Source organism: Gobio gobio (assembly GCF_949357685.1).
Source record: "Gobio gobio genome assembly, chromosome: 14".
Taxonomy (NCBI): Eukaryota; Metazoa; Chordata; class Actinopteri; order Cypriniformes; family Gobionidae; genus Gobio; species Gobio gobio.
Genome location: NC_137107.1, coordinates 28,760,943 through 28,778,932, shown reverse-complemented (window position 1 = coordinate 28,778,932; position 17,990 = coordinate 28,760,943). Strand labels below are relative to the sequence as shown.

The 17,990-nt window shown below is 37.0% G+C and overlaps 2 long non-coding RNA genes across 2 annotated transcripts; both read right to left on the bottom strand.

Moving 5' to 3' along the window:
• Positions 1 to 1,234: 1,234 nt before the first annotated feature.
• LOC307137263 lies at positions 1,235 to 3,680 on the bottom strand. Its single transcript, XR_013817898.1, has 3 exons — positions 3,431 to 3,680; positions 3,218 to 3,285; positions 1,235 to 3,053 (listed from the first exon to the last, which is right to left on the bottom strand). It is a non-coding gene; the product is annotated as an uncharacterized lncRNA (long non-coding RNA).
• Positions 3,681 to 4,032: 352 nt separating this feature from the next.
• On the bottom strand, positions 4,033 to 17,919 carry LOC307137262. Its single transcript, XR_013817897.1, has 3 exons — positions 17,611 to 17,919; positions 4,991 to 5,062; positions 4,033 to 4,825 (listed from the first exon to the last, which is right to left on the bottom strand). It is a non-coding gene; the product is annotated as an uncharacterized lncRNA (long non-coding RNA).
• Positions 17,920 to 17,990: the final 71 nt, after the last annotated feature.

Sequence of the window (17,990 nt, the reverse complement as noted above, 5' to 3'; positions counted from 1 at the left end):
GGCCTTCTCTAGATCTCGGCTGAGGTAGACGCCAGGCCCAAGCATTAGTTTTCCTTTAGTAGACTGTTTGAAGCCATAGACTTTGATTTTTTCAGCAGCCTCTCTTGATGTGCCATGATACATAATGAAGACTTTGCCTTCCTCTGGAGCCGTATAGCTCTCAAGACATGGAGGAGCAGCTGGACCCAAGTCATCTTCAGCCCACATGTTTGCACCTAATCAAATAAAATATTTAAAAAAATGTAATAGAGCATTTTATCAATTTAACACATCCCTGCTTAATAAAATTATTATTTTCTTTAAATAAAAAAAAATTAAAAAAAAGACTGACCCCCAAACTTTGAACAGTAGTGTAAATGTTTTTCTTTCTTTCTTTCTTTCTTTCTTTCTTTCTTTCTTTCTTTCTTTCTTTCTTTCTTTCTTTCTTTCTTTCTTTCTTTCTTTCTTTCTTTCTTTCTTTCTTTTCTTTTCTTTTTTACTTTTTATTCATCAAATAATTATGAAAAAAGTATCACTGGTGATAAAATAATATTACGCAGCACAACTGTTTCCAACATTGATAATAAATCAGTATAATGATTTGTGAAGGATCATGTGACACTGAAGAGTGGAGTAATGGCTGATGAAAATTTAGCTTTGCATCACAGAAATAAATCATATTATAAAGTATATTAATATTTCACAAAATTATTTTTTTCCCCTGTCTTTTTGATCAAATAAATGCAGGCTTGATATCATGAGACTTCTTTCAAAAATATTAAAAATAGCAATGTTTCCAAAACTTTCACCGGAACTGTACATATATTTTATATAGTATATTTTAACACAAACAAAGTGATAACTTACCTCTGATGTTGCTTCTGAATGCAGATCTTCTTAAAGTAGGTTTATAAACACCGCATGCTTATTCAGGGTGTTTCCACAATGGAAATACTAAGCAAAAGAATAAGCTTTCAGTTTCTCTTTAACTTGGTAAACTCTTTTATGAATGATTACATGTAGTATATATGGATTTTGTAAAATATATTGTTATGAATTCAGTAAGATTTGGTAAGACTGCATTTTAACAATTTGTAAAAGTGTGTTGTTTGTTTGTTTTCTCCACAAGCAAAGAGAGCCATACTATGATTCTCCAAGCCCAATATAGTGTCAAGTCTGAAGTAAGCAGTATGATGCAAGCAGGGCATGTTACAGGTTTAATGACTTTTTAAGAATTGGAATCAAAACAACTGCACTGATTTTATGATATATTTTAATAATTATTTGTTTTATATTATGTTTCATTCAAACAATTCAGAAGAAAAGAAAAATGTGTTTCATTTTTACTTTACAAGTCTGTTTTCCTAAATGTGGGAGTCTGAAAGGGTGACATAATGAACAAGATAGAGATTACACAGATAAAATTCTCATAAATGCATAAGCACTTGTATGATAACTGTGATGCTGACTGAGTTGATCAATCAAATTAAGACAAATACCAATCCTGTTTTAAAGTCTATTTTCATCTTCAAGCACATTGAGGAGGGTGATCTTTCATGATGAGGGATGCAGTGAGAGCAAAAGACACATGAATACTTGTGACTACGTAACACTCATGTCATGTCGAATTTTGGTTTTGTTTCATGCCTTTTATTTTGTAGTCATATTTCCTGGTTTATCATGTGATTCCCTTGTCCTCATGTGATCTCGTCATGTGCTTCCCTTGGTTCATGTGTTAGGCTTGTTCGACTTGAAGCGGCACTGCACAGATCAGTGTATGACAACAAAGTACCACAAGAGCGATAAGAGAGCAGACGACTCATTACTTCGAAGTCATGCACCGCTTAAAGTCGAACAAGCCTATTGTGTTATTTTCTTATTGGTTTGTTTTGTCATGTGATTGTCTGCTCGGTTTGCTATTGGCTCATTGTTTGATTGCCTCCAGGTGTTTCTTGTTATGTGATTAGTCCACGAAAACGTGTAGCCTACTTTCTGAGTAGGTACTACATTTGAATTTGAACTTTCTTCGCAACCGTTAAAAAGGTATGTTCTATATGAATGTGTGTAGTGGAACCAAAAGTTAAAAGCACCTGATGGTTTTTAGTAACAGTTATTGCGACTATAACGTAGCAGCATTTTTACATTACCTCTCAAGGGTCATTTTTAACAATCATGCTAAACATCACACACTGCTTACAGAAAAAAGCTTATTTGTCAAGGAATTAATTTGGATTAACCTGTTAAATGTTCAGACTGTGTGTTTTTCCATTTATGAGTCAACATCATCTGAAACAATGGGTTGGTTCAATGAAAAAAAAAAGAACAACAGATCTGCTCATTGATATTTGCAGAATATTCAAAAAAAGTTTTCTTTAAGGAAAAGAAAATAATTAAATTCTCATGCATCCCTAAATAAAGAATGTCTGCAGACAATCGTTTCTGTAAACAAGCAAAAAAATAGCAAATCTCCTGATCATACAGCGTTAAGATACACAAAAACAATAGAGATAACGCATTATTATTCTTTGAAGAATAAAAAACACTTTGGCTAGACATTCCTGTAAATTCTTCCAGAAAGGTTTATGTTAGTATGTCAATTAGGATCAGCAGCAAAAAGAATAGACAAGGTAAAACAACTTCTAAAAATGGGTAGATCATTTCTATGATCTCAATCCGCTGTGGATCCCAAATACAGTCTTCTTCAAGGCCGCTTGGCACCATGCCACATTTTGGAGGGCACCAGGCAGTGTCATAACCCTGTTCATGCCAGGTATCCTGTAGTGGATGGCCTTGGCTGTCAATCTTCTTCACTTTCCCAACATTGGCCTTCACTTTCAGAACCACTCTCTGGTATGCACACAGATTGAGAGGATACCTGCAGGCCTTCTCTAGATCTCTGCTGAGGTAGACACCACGTCCCAGCATGCCATCATCAGACTGACGAAATCCCTCTTTTTTAATTTTCTTTGCAGCCTCCATGGATGTGCCATGATACATTGTGTAGACTTGACCTGATCTTGGATCTGTGTTGCCTTGGAGGAAAATTGAACCATTTCCACCCCACATGTTTGTACCTGGACAAATCATAAATAACGTCAATATCTTCAAAATATGCGTCAAAACAAATAAGATTTATAAAGTTTATTTAAAACAAAAAGATTTTGAAAAGAATCTTAAATTTACAGAACATTATCTGTAATGTATAATCTATCTTAGCCTACAGAAAAATGTCACTTACCAATCCTCGAATTCAAACTTAATGACAAACTATTTGCTCCCGGGAAATGCCTAGTCCAGACCAGACCTCTTTTAAGAACAATGGTAAACGTTTAGCACATAGACATTGCAATATAGTCTCAAACAGTAGTTCAAGCCGGGCATAAACAAGAATACCGGCACTTTTCAGACAGTATATCACTTTCTAAAAGTAAAAATGAATAAATTAACTCACTTTATACGCACGGGGTGCGGTCACCAAGCGACTGAGACGGTCAGAACTAGCTAATTAAAACCTTCGTGGGGATATTTACATGTGATGGTGCTGGCGCTTTAAATGTTATTCACAGCTTGTGAACATTTGTGGCTTTAAACACAACTTAAGCTATAGGCCTAACATATGAAAATATTTACTATTCCACTAAGAAAATCTGATTGTGGCTGTTGCATGTGTGTTTTTCCCCCGTTACTTTCACTTTCCTAGTGAATCGCTATTAGCCATACACGCTGACAATCATCACTGTCAAACGACGTGACCGCTCCACTGCAGCCAATCAGGCCAAAGCGATGAAAATTAGGTTTGTTTGCTCTTTGAAACAAGTTCAGTGCTCATGGTGTGTTTTTTGTGTGTTTTTTTTTACAGTCTATGTGGTTCAGTGTCGTGTTGGTGGACATCTGAACAGAACAGGTAACCTCCCCTTTCCGCGTTTTTTTATTCTAATATAAATTCATAGATTTTATAATTAGCTATTCGTAGTCACAATTTATAGGATAGTTTTCAGGTAAGATAGCCTACATGTCGATCAACATTAACAAGAAAACAACACAATTGTTTTTACTATTTATTTCTTTATTATATCTTAATTTAGGCATAACATACTTTTTACCCAAACCATTTAGCATTTTGATTTTACATTGCTTCAGAAATATACAATACAATAATAGGCCTACACTATTATTAAAATATTATTTAAATCAAATACAAAAAAATTAAGCATTACACAATTTATACTATGCATGTAAACGGCATGTTTGTTTTTAGCAATGAATGAACAAGTAGTGTCAAAAAAAGGTATGTAGGCAGATGACAAAACTAGTAGGCATATTTTTGATTCTTTTTATTTCTCCAGCGTCAGCATCAGAAAATGGTTTAAGACATGGTCAGAGCACTGAGTATAATCAAATTCTCAATAAAACAAAATTTCTAGGATAAAATACATAGGTTAGGATTTACATCGCTCAGCTAACAAACATAACATACTCTTTAGTTTGGACGAATTACACCAATGACTGTAATTTGTCTTGGATCCCAAACACAGTCTTTCTCAAGACCACTTCGTACCATCCCACAGTGTGGAGGGCACCAGGCAGTGTCATACCCATGATCATGCCAGGTTTTCTGCAGTGGATCACCTTGACAGCTTGACACCTTTAAAATCTCGGCTGAGGTAGACGCCACGTCCCAGCATTCCATCTTCAGATGGCTGAAAGCCAAAGACTTTGATCTGTTCTGCTGCTCTTTCAGTAGTGCCATGATACATTCGGTATATTTTACCATTAACAGGCTCTGTATTGCTTTGGAGATACAACACACTGGGATACAAGTCACTCTCAGCCCACATGTTTAAGTCTAAAGACAAAAAATAACCAATCAGTTTTCATACACAAGTTTGGATATAGAAGAGGAGAAATAAGGAAGGAGGTCAATAAAGAGGAATACTTGTTCGTGTTTGGTATATTTTGTAGGATATTAGAACATTTGTATATAATCACATTCAGAGTATATGTTACTTACCTTATGATGACAAATTCAGTCTGAGTAAAGATCGTCTTGGACAAACCTTAAACCAATAAGCTGGAGAGGCATCTGGAAAAAAAGAATATGAAGCATCACAAGTGAGTAGTGTACAGTATTTTTTTTCTCTCTGATGACATGCGTATTTACACTTTTTTTTTTTTTTAAATAGGCTCATTTTCCAACTCCCCTAGAGTTAAACAGTTATAAATAGAAAATAGGCTAACTTCTGTCAACATAACCAACGTGACAACCTCCTTACACGGGGAGCGTCCTGGGCACTATTTTCAGGCGCTGCGTAATATCATTGCGCCTGCTGCACCCATGGTACGGCGGCAAAGTTCCTTGATTACTAATGAGAGTATAGTTCCTAGCCATATCGGCCTAGAATATCGCAACTTTTCATTTTCAGTTGCTAGAAGAGACATGTTTTAAATAGGAACAAGTCTTTGGTCATTTTTTGAGTGAGACGCTAACTCACTCAAAATCAGATCAGGTTCAATGATCGAACTTTTAGCATATAGCTTAGCATAGATCATTGAATCTGATTTGTACATTTGACCTCACTCACCGGAAGTGATGGCTCGTTCAAGACTGGTGGACATAGTGTTGTATTTGAGGTAAAAAATTATATAAATACTGTTCGGTTTCTCGCACAAACCAATCGTTTCGTGTCTTAAGACATCAATGTGTCGTCACGAGCCGCAGGGTTTAATTTGAAGTTGTCTGTGCATGTTTTTTTACTCTGATAGAATTTGACCCCATTCACATGCATTTTATGACTGAGAGACTGCAACGGTTGGAGTTAAAAATCGTAATTTGTGTTCTACTGAAGAAACAAAGACACCTAGATCTTGCAAGCCCGGGTAAGCAGATAAATGTCAAATTTTCATTTTTGGGTGAACTATCCCTTTAAAAACGCAGTTTGAAATCGTTTGTGTTTCTGACGTCACAAACTGCCTTGTACCCAATCACGTTGTGATCGTCAATGAGTGTGTCATGATTCCAGCCTGTGTTTCCCTGTCTTGTGAAGACTCTTTTGTTATTTCCTGTTTTGTGCCATGTTTTGTAGTTCTTTGTAGTTTTTCATGTTGATTAGTCTCCCCCAGGTGTGACTTGTTAATTTGTTGAGCTTGTTTTCTGTCATGATTCCAGCCTGTGTCTCCCTGTCTGGTGAAGTCTTGTTTTGTTGTAAACTGCATTCGAGCGTTTCCCTGGTTTCATGTCTCTTGGTTTTGGATTTCTTGCCTGTTCCGTGGATTACCCGTTTGCCTGTCTCTCCTGCCTTGTTTGCCTGTTTGGACTGCTTGCCTGTGTATGACCTGTTGCCTGTTTTTGACTTCGATTGTGGATTACCCCTTACAAATAAAGCTGCATTTGGATTCTCAACCTCTGTCTCGGAGCAGTACGTGACAGAAGACCTGACCCACTATGGATCCAGCAATTAGTTTAATTCGGCTCCGACAAGGCAACCATTCCCTCGAGGACCACACCAAATACTTTTCTGTCATGATTCCAGCCTGTGTTTCCCTGTCTTGTGAAGACTCTTTTGTTATTTCTTCTTCTTCTTCTTTTCGCTTTATGGCAGATTGCAACCATGACTTTAAAGGTGCATACCGCCACCTACTTTATAGGAGTATGTAACATGAGAATATATCATTATGACTATATCATCATAAAAAAAAATAATAATAATAAAAAAAAATAAAAAAAAAAAAATAAATAAAAAAAATAAATAAATAAAAAAAACGCACTTACACATACAAACTACCTATATCCTATTATATATTCCTATGTTTTTCAAATATTGTACAACTGCTTTCTGTGCATCCTTTACCCCGTCTCCTGTTGTGCCTAACAAACCTTCAATATTCCACTTTCTTCCTACCTGATTTATCTTTTGATTTAGTCTCATCCTCTCATCCCTATATTTCCTGCAATGCAATAATACGTGTTCTACATCTTCCTTGGACCTGCATTCTATACATTCATCTGATTGACTTTTACCCATTAAAAACAATGTTTTATTTAATCCTGTGTGACCAAGCCTTAGCCTGGTTAACACACTCTCCTCTCTTCTGTTACTTCTATTCACACCCTGTGCATTAATAGATTTTTGCAATCTATAATATTTCCTTCCACTTTTATCCACATCCCACATGTCCTGCCATTTTCCCATAATTCCTTTTTTAATTATTGCCTTAGCCTCTCCTTTTCCAAGGGGTATATTTATAATATCATTCGTCCTGGTTGATTTTTTTGCTATTTTATCTGCTCCCTCATTCCCTTTTATACCTATATGAGCAGGTACCCAACATAATCTCACATCTATCTGTAGTGTCTGTAATCTAAATAAACTTTGTTGGATTTCTAACATTAACTCTTCTCTATTTGATTTCATATTTTGAATACTATAAAGAGCTGCTGCAGAATCAACACAACACACCACCCTGTCTGGTTTTACTTCCTCAACCCACTGCAGTCCTACAATAATCGCCATCATCTCTGCCGTATACACTGAAGCCTGATCAGGTAATCTTTTCCCAATACTTATGTTCAATGCTGGTATATATATTCCTATTCCTACATTGTCCTTCTCATCCTTAGATCCATCTGTATACATTTCTAAGTAACTATAGTATTTGTTCCTTATATATTGACTTGCCAGGTGTCCTTTCCTACTCTCTTCCCATTCATTTTTTAGTTCCAAAATATTTAAGTCTATCTCAATTTTAGTAAATAACCATATAGGGATATTACTAATAGGTGTAGGTGTATTAAACCAGATATTATTCACTCTATATTCCTCTGATTTTGTTCTTGTTACCCAGCCAAAACCATTACCTTTAAAAGACCTATACTCCCAACATTCTTGAATAGTATACTCTTTGCATGGTTTTCATATCCACATCCCCTTAAGCGACTCCAATATGCAAGCATAAGCTTATCTCTTCTCAGATCTGAAGGCACTTCTCCTAACTCAACCTGTATTGCTTTAATTGGTGTTGATCTCATTACACCCGCACATATTCTCAATGCTTTATTACTAACTCTATCCAGCTTCAATAAATGTGTTTTAGCTGCTGCTCCATATACATAACATCCATAATCTATTGTTGACCTCATTAATGCCCTGTAAATATACATTAGTGATTGTTTATTTGCTCCCCAGTCTTTCCCCACTACTGCTCTCATTAAATTTATGACTTTCTTGCATTTTGATTCCACCTTTTCAATGTGTATTTTCCATGTTCCCTTTTGGTCTAACCACATACCAAGATATTTAAAATGATCTACGGTTTCCATATTGTGTCCATATAACTGTAAGTTCTGTTTTTCTATCCCTTTCTTCCTTGTAAATATCATATGACAAGACTTACTTGGAGAAAGCTTAAAGCCCCAGCTATACGACCATTGTTCTACCTTTCCTATTGCTTCCTTGATTTTATTTCTTACCCTTATGGGATCTCGTCCTCTTACCCAGATGGCCCCATCATCTGCATACAGAGCTGATCCAATCCTTCTGTCCAGATTCATAAAAATATCATTAATCATAACATTAAATAAAACTGGACTAATAACACTACCTTGTGGAATCCCATTTGCAATTTCAAATTCCTCAGATACGTCTGATCCCACTCTAACTCTAAATCTTCTTTCTGACAGAAAGTCTAATACCCAATTATAAAACCTACCTCTAATTCCCATTTTGTTCATTTTAATTAACAGCCCTTCCCTCCACATGGAATCATAAGCTTTTTCAATATCAAAGAACACAATACTCATTATTTCTTTCATTTTAAAGGGGTGGTAAAACACATTCTTTTGAAGGCTTGGCTGTGTTTGTGGGGTGCACTGTAACATGTGTTCATGCTTCGTTTTAAAAAAAATTGCCTTATTTGTCATATATTTGACCTTTATTCTACACTGCTCTGTCCCTCCTTGTAAAACGGTCTGATGCGTTCCGGGTTGTATGAAGCCAGTCCCTCAAAAATACGCAGTGGGCTCAGATTGGTTAGCTGGCCTAGTGTGTTGTGATTCGCTAACCGCAGTGCACGTCGGAAACGTCACGCCCCTTACCGGAGGCTGTTCAGTATTAGAAACAACGGCGTCAATAAAACCATATGAGCTCGAATCAGACCCAGAACATTTGAGTGAAGATGATCGAGCAGAACCTGTTCAGTCCTCGAGAGTAAAGACTGCGGATCTATAATGATTGCTACTGAATGGCACTTTAACTTTTGCATTTTTAGAACGATTATAGCCAAATATCTGTCGCAAGAACTAACGTTAACCCAAAACGAACACTAAGCACTGACTTTAGTAAGTTAGCCAAATCACACACAGAACCATGTTTAGCATGCCTGAAGATAAACAATACATAAAAGCTCTAATCAAAGAATCATTTACACTAATGCCAGGTTCGCTGTTGAGATTTTAACGTTAATGTTTGTAACGTTAGATGTTCGTCGGATATCGTTAAGTATGAATGAGCATTTAACAGACTGGTTTGCAGAACAGCGTTGTCATCTGTTTACTTCCTTGCTACAACCTATTACAGGAAAACACATCGATGAAAAATAAATCAGACTTACAGGTTGTGGCCCGTAAACAGCTTCTGTTTGTAAATCCAGCTTTCAGGACAAGCCGTTGTGCATATCCTGTATTGAACTCGCGAAGTTTGTGGAAGTTTGTGTTGTCCTCCGTGAAATGTGCAGCGCGCGCGTCATGCATCCACGCACCGGCAGTGTTTTTTTCACGCAGCTGACGTTGTGCAAATCTGGCATTGAAATCGCGAAGACGGTGGATGTTTTCCTCTGTTAGATGTGCTTAGATGTTAGATCTCCTCTGCAGGGAGCCCTGCGCGCGCCTGATTCCCCGCTGACTCAAACACACGTGCATATAACATGCTGTATGTTAAACGCTCTGCAACACACCCCCGTCCCTATGAAGGCTGAACAGAGCAAGTACCCCAGACCTGCAATCCGGATGAATATAACAGCGTTTCCTCGGCATCGCGGCAACAACACTCCAGCCTACTAACCACAACAGCGCCGCGATACAAAATGGCCTCACCCCCCCCCCCCCCCCTATTTAATATTCTCGGAGGAGGGGTTTATGTAAATATTGAGCCTGGTGATGTCAGCAAGCCCTGGAGGAATGTCTGTAGTCGCCTACTGGCCGTTTGCTGTAGTTCTTAGAAACTGATTTCTTTAAAAGCAAATATCTCCCTTTGCTTTAAACTTTGAACGTTGTAACTTTGCAGATGTTGTTTATGCTCAAGCAGCAACATTACACGCTAGCTAAAGTTAGAATAGTGAAATCGTGGTTTACCACCCCTTTAAGAGTTTTCTCCATCTCATTGCTTACTTTCACAACAGCATCCATTGTGGAACGCCCTTTCCTGAACCCACTTTGATATGATGCAAATAATCCTCTATGTTCAAGGGTGTAATTAAGTCTTCTGACTAGTATTTTCTCCATCCACTTGCAGAGATGTGACGTTAGGGCAATAGGTCTATAATTACCAGCATTATTAGGATCTTTCCCAGGTTTATTAAATGGCAATATTAACGCACTCTTCCAGCTTTTTGGCATTTTACCTTCTTCCCATATCTTATTAAATAAATGTAATATTCTCTGCAATACTGTTTCAGGTAATTTCTGGAACATGACGTAACTCAGTTGATCTTCTCCTGTAGCAGTATTCTTAATATCATTTAATACTATCACTAGTTCATTCAAGTTTATTTCTGCATCCATAGTACATTCCTCGCTATCTTTTTTAATAAACACATCTCTATTTTCTTTAAGAACCTTCTCTTTATTTAATTTATGCATATCATCTAAATGGTCACCACTATGAACACTGGCAAACTTCTTTCCCAATACATTTGCCTTTTCTTTATCTGTTATTGCCAGTATTCCATCATCCTCTAATACGGGTATTTTAGTATACACTTTTTTCCCACTCATTTTCTTCAGCATTGACCACACCTCTCCTATTTTAACTTCCCTCCCTATAGTAGAACAATAGTTTTTCCATGCATTTTGTTTACTATTCTTAATTATTCTTCGTGCTTTAGCCTTTTTCCTCTGATAATCAATTAAGTTATCTTGATTCAAATTACTTCTTAGCATTCTCATTGCCCTATTTCGTTCTTTAATAGCTTTTGTACATGTATCATTCCACCACGGGACCATTTTCCTTTTCCCCCCCACTGACTTAAATGGTATGCTTTTTAATGCTGCATTCATTATTAAATGTGTAACCTCAGATGCACATTCCTCAATATCACCCTGCATTGTAATTTTTTCTTCTAAAATACAACATATTTCTTTAAATTTTTCTTCAGCTTTTTCAAACGCCCACTTCTTATGATTAGGCCTTTCTTGGAAATCAATTTCAATATTGATAGAGCAAACTATTGGAAAATGATCACTTCCAATACTTGTACTTTCCTTAACCTTCCATTCACAAGAGTTTGCCATATTATTAGAAACCAGAGTGAGATCAATACAAGAAAATGTATTAGAACGTATATCAATTCTTGTACCATTCCCATTATTTAAACAAACTAATTGCCTAACATCCATCAGTTCTTCCACTGCTTCTCCATTGCTATCTGTATTCTTACTTCCCCAAAGACTATTATGTGCATTGAAGTCTCCACACCATATTTCTTTCCGGTTTCCTTGTCTACTTATTATTCCCTCTAAGGTTTCTAGGTTTAATGATTTACAAGGGTTATATAAGTTGATTACTACTAAGTGCCCATCTGATTTATAAATTTCAATAATTACACAGTCTATTTCTGTTTTACTTTCTATTCTTCTAAATGGTATCCCATTCCGTACAAATGTTGCACATCCTCCACCCTGATTCTCACCTCTATCAAACCTAACAGACTCATACCCAGGTATAATAAAATCAAGGTGGGGCCGTAGCCAGGTCTCTTGAATGCAAATAGTATCAGGTTTGACTTCAGACTCTACTATAAACTTCTTAAATTCTTGTCCATTTGCAGTCAGACTCCTAGCATTCCATTGTAAAATATGGAATACCATCATAATATTAAATAATACCCTGAGACCCTCCATCATTATTATTGCTTAGCATGCCATGTATATCTTCTGCTTTTAGATCTTTGATACCTAAGAATTCCTCTGCAGCTTCTACCACCGTCTTGATCCTGTCACTTTTTCTTTCTTGTCGTGTGGCAACGTTCACAACTTTACATATAAAAGCTACAAAGCACTTTTTTTCTACCATCAAGGTGTTCTCCTCCACTATACACTTATGTTTACATGGTTGCTGTATGGTTACGGGTATTGTGTCTACTTTTTCTGATTGAAATCTCTTTATGTTTAACCTCTGGGGTAGGCTAACTCCATGTATTGCACTTTCATTCAGGTTGTCATGACTCTCTATTTGACTATTTTCCTTTGTTTCATATTTGCCTATGCTTTTTATAGCCTCTGCATATGACATCTTATTCACAACTTTGTACCTTTGTACTTCTTTTGCTTGTTTCTGAACCACACATCCAGCATATGCAGCACTATGCTCACCTCCGCAGTTGCAGCATTTTAGCTTGGTATCCTTGTTACATTTACCATATTCATGGTCTCCTCCACATTTCGCACATCTTTGTCTCCATTTACATTGTTGTACTGTGTGTCCCATTCTCTGGCACTTAAAGCATCTCAACGGTTGGGGAATATACTCCCTAACTTTGTAATTGATCCATCCTATTTGAATTTCATATGGTAAGGATTTTTCAAAAACAAGCAGTACAGATAGACTGTCTGATTTAACGCCACTTTTATTGCTTTGGAGCCTTTTCACCTCTAATACTTTCCCACCTTTGATCTCACTCTTTACCTCGTCCATAGACATTTCCAGAGGAACATTTGAAATCACTCCTCTTAGTTTTGCTGCCATTCCTGGTACATGCACTTTAATCTTTCCACCACCAAGATTACTCATTTTCAAAATCATTTCCTGCTGCTTCTTATTTACTGCTGAAATTAGAATTCTTCTATTATTCAGTAGTTTAGCGTATTTAATTTTCCCCATATCCTTCTCAATTGCTTTGGTCACTTGAACTGGGTGAAAGTGACCTTTATCATTACTGAGCGTAATAATAACTTTCCACTCTTCCTACTTATCATCTACGTTAGGTCTACTGTTCCCTTTAGGTTTAGCTTTAATCTTTTTGTTAACTTGTCTTAGAATACTCTCTCCTCCACTACTCGCTTCAGACCAAGATTTTTTCCTTGCCTTTTTTGTTTGACTAGTCTCCATATCTGAAACCCTCCCATAGTTATCGCTACCATGAACTATCTCCCATCGTTACACTCACAATACAGTTCGGTTGCAATCTGCCTTCGCTCTGTCTTTTGTTATTTCCTGTTTTGTGCCATGTTTTGTAGTTCTTTGTAGTTTTTCATGTTGATTAGTCTCCCCCAGGTGTGACTTGTTAATTTGTTGAGCTTGTTTTCCCCTGTGTATTTAAACCCTTGTGTCTCCTATGTTCTTTGTCAGGTCTTGTCCTACATGGATGTACGTTTGGTGTGACTCATTCTGTTATCTGTTCCTTGGTTCTCTGATCGCTGTGGTTTTGTTATGTTTATTTTGTTATTAAACAATTTTGCATTTGGATTCAGCTCTCCCTCTTGGTTTTGAGTTGACCCTGCGTGACAGAGCCGAATTAAATTAATTGCTGGATCCATAGTGGGTCAGGTCTTCTGTCACGTACTGCTCCGAGACAGAGGTTGAGAATCCAAATGCAGCTTTATTTGTAAGGGGTAATCCACAATCGTAGTCAAAAACAGGCAACAGGTCATACACAGGCAAGCAGTCCAAACAGGCAAACAAGGCAGGAGAGACAGGCAAACGGGTAATCCACGGAACAGGCAAGAAATCCAAAACCAAGAGACATGAAACCAGGGAAACGCTCTGTCACGCAGGGTCAACTCAAAACCAAGAGGGAGAGCTGAATCCAAATGCAAAATTGTTTAATAACAAAATAAACATAACAAAACCACAACGATCAGAGAACCAAGGAACAGATAACAGAATGAGTCACACCAAACGTACATCCATGTAGGACAAGACCTGACAAAGAACATAGGAGACACAAGGGTTTAAATACACAGGGGCAAACAAGCTCAACAAATTAACAAGTCACACCTGGGGGAGACTAATCAACATGAAAAACTACAAAGAACTACAAAACATGGCACAAAACAGGAAATAACAAAAGAGTCTTCACAAGACAGGGAAACACAGGCTGGACTCATGACAGAGTGGATCGCTGAGTGTCCAGATTTATTTCTCTCAATCTCTCTCGACCTTGTTTGCAACTCAAAAGGGAACTACGTGACTATATGAACATGCAATATCATTTATAAAAAATAAAAAAAAAAGACGAGACTAAAATAAAAACTTTATCAATCTAATTTTTGTCGAAAAAAAGAGTGGACAAAATATTGTAGTCTTTACTATGAGCTTTCATGTTTCTTCTTCTTCTATATTTAATAGTGGTTGGCAAACCAGCGTTGGTGCATTTCCGCCACCTACTGGGGTGGAGTGTGAAGCATTGATGGCCAAGGAAAAATAATACAAAATAAAAACATTATAATAATTAAATTATTCTAATCAAATGTGTTTTCTTAAAGGGATAGTTCACCTAAAAACTAAAATTTGATGTTTTTCTGCTTACCCCTAAGGCATCCAAGATGTAGGTGTCTTCGTTTCTTCAGTAGAACACAAATGAAGATTTTTAACTCCAACCGTTGCTGTTTGTCACTCATATAATGCTTGTCAATGGAGTCTAATTCTATTAGAGTAAAAAAAACATGGACAGACAACTTCAAATTAAACCCCGCGGCTCGTGACGACACATTGATGTCTTAAGACACGAAACGAACGGTTTCTGAGAGAAACCTGTGAAGGAAATTTTACATTTAGATGTGTTTTACTATTAGATGTGTTTTTATTTCATCTAGATGTGGTTTTAACTCTTAGAAGTGTTCATTTTACTTAGAGGTGTTTTTACTTAGATGTGAACCTTAACCTTTTATTCCTAGATGTGTATCACTTGTTAACATTGAACTATTAACATTGAACATGTATTTGTACTAATCATTATTAAAGAAATGTAACCAAGCTTTTAGAAATACATACGTTAAGTGCAGGAACTCATTGTTCTGGGTGATAAATGGAAACTAGCTGGCGGGAACATATTGTTCTGAGTGATAGAGTGCTCAGTTGCAAGGAAGCTGGGTAGTGCAAGAGGTCAAGATGACATATCGTACTTTAAGTGTGACAAGTATGTGCGTAGCTGCAATTAGACTAGGAATAGACAGAATGTGTGAAAATGATGTAGCTTAAAAACAGGAACTTCTGCAGAAGTGGATATTGTGCTGACACGTTAGAATTTACAACAGACAAGGAGTCTTGAATAAAGATGTTTCCTTTTAAGGCAAACAAAGATTGGGTGTAACCGACCCAGGATGTGTGAGATAATGATGTCGAGGAGAGCTAACTTTGCCCTTCTCATGACAGACATTCTCTGTATGTGAACTGCCTATTTCTTGCAAGAAATAAAATCATGTTTGATACTTTGACTTTTCAAAGGTTTGAATTTGTATTCCTTCCTCCTCATTTTTCGAATAGAATTATTTCCACAACAAACCGAACGGTATATATGCAACTAATTTCACCTCATATCAGACAAACGCTTTAGCTCTCCAGACTGCCATCACTTGCCGTAAGTGAGGTCAAAATTCCGGCCGGGTCATAGATATGTATACGTAGATCCCTCATTTGAGCGATCCACGCCATGATCCACGCAGGCACTAATGAATCTATGTATATATCTATGACCCGGCCGGAATTTTGACCTCACCTACGGGAAGTGATGGCAGTCTGGAGAGCTAAAGCGTTCGTCTGATATGAGGTGAAATTAATTGCATAAATACCGTTCGGTTTCTCTCAGAAACCGATCGTTTCGTGTCTTAAGACATCAATGTGTCGTCACAAGCCGCAGGGTTTAATTTGAAGTTGTCTGTCCATGTTTTTTTTACTCTAATAGAATTAGTCTCCATTGACAAGCATTATATGAGTGACAAACAGCAACGGTTGGAGTTAAAAATCTTCATTTGTGTTCTACTGAAGAAACAAAGACACCCACATCTTGGATGTATTAGGGGTAAGCAGAAAAACATCAAATTTTCGTTTTTGGGTGAACTATCCCTTTAAGATATTCTAATAAAGCAGTGGTGGCTTTTGAATTATTGTTCAGCAAGTTAATGAATGTTAACCTTTTTCTCCTATAACCTTAGCATCTTCTATGAGCTGAGATCTTTCTTCATTAAAACCAGCACATTTTAAAAGAACATGTTCGACTGTTTCTGGTAATCCACATTTGCTGCACAATCCTGTATTATGTTTACCAATTTTAAAAAGTGATCGATTCAAAGCTGTGTGTCCAATACGAAGTCGAGAAATTACAGTATCATCCTTTCTTTTTCCACAAAACTTTCCACACATTTCCTACTTCTTTATTTATTTCAAATAAGTGTCTTCCCTTTCCTTCCCGTGTCCACAACTCTTGCCATCTATTTTAACTATCTTTTTAATTAATCCCTTCATTTCAGCTTTCCCCAGAGGGACATTCATTCTTGTATACTTCAAAGCTTTTTTTGCCAACTCATCTGCCATTTCATTTCCAAAAAATACCCACATGAGCAGGAATCCACAAAAAGAAGACTTTTACTCCTGACTGATGTATTCTAAACGGTATCTGAAGAGTTTCTATAGTCTTGAGTCAGATCTTCCATTCTTTAGACTTGTAAGGCTTGACAAAGAATCAGAACAAATCACAACTTGACTCAAATGTATCTCTATATACCACCCATTGAAGGGTCAACTGAATATCAATTCGTTCTGATGCATAAACAGAAGAAATTAGATGTTGTTTTTACACATTTTAAATATTTTTTCAGGATCTTATGATCCATCAGTATATATTTGAGTACACAAATTATACTATTGATCTATATATTGTTTCACCAACAAATATTTAGGAATCTTTCTCTGATGGTCATTAATTTTTTTCCAAGCTTAGGTCGACCAATGGCATTGGGAATAACCAGGTATAGCTGATATTGCCACTGTCGGGCGAATTTCATAATTCCCATTCATTGTGGCTCATTATTAGCATCCCATCCAAAACTGGCTACTTGTGAATATTCATATTCCCAGCAGTTCTTAAGAACAGGGTGACTATTCTTGTGTCCTTTTACTGATTACCCAGTAAACCATTTTCAATTGTTGCCACCAATAGGCCTATGCCAAAGGCATTTCTCCCATTTCCACTTGTAATGCATGCAGCAACTGGAGATAAAATAAACAGTGCTGCCATAATCTATTTTAGATCTTATAGCCTATATTTATTTCATGAATAAATGCAGTTACGCAACATCAGTGTAGGCCTACGTTGGGCATAGCATAGCTACAAAAGAATACGCCAAGCTGTTATTTAAACTACCACATTTCAAAAGGTAGGCTAGCTAGCACTTTCTAAAAGGAAATGGATAAAGGAACTCACTTTAAACGCACGGGGTGCGGTCACCAAAGCGACTGAGACGGTTAGAACTAGCCTACTTAAAACCTTCGTTTCAGCGGGGCGGGATATTTCTCAATCAAATCTTCAGTTTTAGCTCGTCTACACTATAAAACAATACACACGTGCGAAAGGACTGATGCTGCTGGCGCTTTCAGTGTTCTTTACTGCGTAACGTGAATATGTGTGGCTTTAAACACAACTTAAGATATAAAACGTAATGAAAATATGTACTATGAATGCGAAAATTCTGATTCTGGCTGTTGATGTGTGTTTTTTTTCTCCCCGGCGTCCCCGCCCCTCTCTTTTACTTTCACTTTCCTAGAATCGTCGACAATCATCATCACTATTCAAGCAACGTCACC